Source organism: Penaeus monodon, chromosome 2, assembly GCF_015228065.2.
Source record: "Penaeus monodon isolate SGIC_2016 chromosome 2, NSTDA_Pmon_1, whole genome shotgun sequence".
Classification (NCBI taxonomy): Eukaryota; Metazoa; Arthropoda; class Malacostraca; order Decapoda; family Penaeidae; genus Penaeus; species Penaeus monodon.
In genome coordinates this window covers 48,751,606-48,754,105 of record NC_051387.1, presented here as the reverse complement: position 1 = coordinate 48,754,105, position 2,500 = coordinate 48,751,606, and positions in this window count along the sequence as shown.

Below are 2,500 nucleotides of genomic sequence, written 5' to 3'. Positions count from 1 at the left end.
GCGTGTGTATACGTGTGTGAAAGTAAGAGTAAATATGTTAATGACAAGAAAAAAAAATGAGTTACCAACGAAATCAAAATAAATCACCGAATAAGAAAAATAAATATAACAAAGAAAACATGATAATCAGAAAGAAAATATTACCAACGAAAACGAAAAACACAAGAAAAAAAAGGTCAGATCAATAGGTAAATGGATAAATAAAATAAATAAATAAATAGACGCAAAGGAAACGGAAAGAGAAGAGGGAAATCCCACAATAACAAGAGCAGAGTAAGCAGGAGCTGATAGGAAATACAACAGAGAGGATAAACGAAGAACTAGACAAAGGAGAGAAAGAGATTAGATGGGAGAGTGAATAGGAGGAGAGGGGAGAACTTGATAACAAGGGGAAAGGAAGATACGAAGGAAAGAAGGTCAAGGAAAGCCCTTATATATATATATATATATATATATATATATATATATATATATATATTATATATATAGTATATATATATATATACATATATATATATATATACCAACACACACACATACGCACACATAATACACACACGCACACACACACACACACACACACACATACACACACACACACACACACACACACACACATATATATAGATAGATAGATAGATATTCACAATATATATATACACTATATATATATATATATATATATATATATATTTATATATATATATATGAATATATATATGAATATTTATATATATATACATATATATACATATATATATATATATATATATATATATATATATATATATATATATATATATATATATATATATATCATGAAATCGGGGGAAGCAATAGGATATTGTGATCGAAGAGACGAAAGATGAGCAGAAGAGGAAGGGAAATAAATCAGGGAAGACAGAGAGAGTGGATGAGGATCATGCGATAAAGGAGAGGAGGAGGAGAGAGAAAGAGAAAAAATATTTAAGGTCAAGAAGGGATGAGAGATTAAATTGTATGTGTGTGTGTGTGTGTGTATGTGTGTGTATCTGTGTATGTGTGTGTGTGTGTTTATGCGTGTGAGTGTGCGTGCGTGTGTGTGTGTGTGTGTATGTGTGTGTGTGTGTGTGCGTGTGTGTGCGTGTGTGTGTTTCTTTCGATAAGTTTGTGCACAGGGAAGAAAAGATAAAACAAAGATAAAGATAAGATAAATGAGAAATAAAGAAAAGAGAATGAGAGAGAGAGAGAGAGAGAGAGAGAGAGAGAGAGAGAGAGAGAGAGAGAGAGAGAGAGAGAGAGAGAGAGGGAGGAGAGAGAGAGAGAGAGAGAGAGAGAGAGAGAGAGAGAGAGAGAGAGAGAGAGAGAGAGAGAGAGAGAGAGAGAATAGAAAAGAGAAAGAAGAAAGAATGAGAAAGAGTATGAAATAAGAGAGCGAGACACACACACACACACGCGCGCGCGCACACATATATATGTGTGTGTGTATGTGTGTTTGTGTGTGTGTGTATCATCATCATTATCACTATCGTCATTATCTTCATCACTATTAATTATTACTATTACTACTATTATTATTATTTTCATTACTATTACCATTATTTTCATTATTATTACTATTATTTTCATTCATTACCATTAGCATCACAGAGTGAAAGACAAGAGCTCTGTTCTACCCTAAAACTTCATGAAACGCAAAAGTATGCGATGAAAATCCCAGACTTCGTTTTATGTCATGAATGCAACAGCCTGAGTGAGACAGAATTCCCCACCCTGTAAACAAACTCGAATGGATTATGCATGCCGTGGATTTCGGGAATGCATTACTAAGAGTGGGCGAAAGCAGAGTAGGCGTGATATGGTAAGTAGGGCCCGTGCAGGTCAGGTCAGGTCAAGTCATGGCGGTTCTAAAGCCGGATGATTAACGAGCGGTAATGGTGTTCACTGATAAATGGGTCTGGTGTATAAAAAAAGACCAAATAAATACCATGGTGTGATGGTAGGACTAAACAGCACCATAAAACAGTGTGGTGATGCGATCTAGTGTTTAGAATAGCAAAAGTAAAACTAGAAAAGATATATATATATATATATAATTATTCTTATTATTATTATTATTATTATTACCGTCAGGATATTACGGACATCTGAATTTCATCATGGAAATTTCATCACTTGAACAACGACAAGGATCATGGGAAAAGGCATGGGTAGTTGCCAGAGAAAACCGTTCATTAGACAAAAATGTCCAATCCAAATGGCGACCAAGCATCATAGATTTTTCAAGACGAAATGTAAACAACAAGTTCGATGGGGAAAAAATAGTCTCCGTGATTATGATCATTATTAATCATGAATCTTTACGTAAACAAAGAAATAATAATAATAAATAAAAATAAAAAATCTGAATGCAAAATCTAAGATAGCTGACATAATACAAGATTTTTGCCTTTTCATTAACCATAAGTCAACTCAGGTGCTCCTAACCTTTGGAAATAATATGCTTCCTCCTGTAAACGTT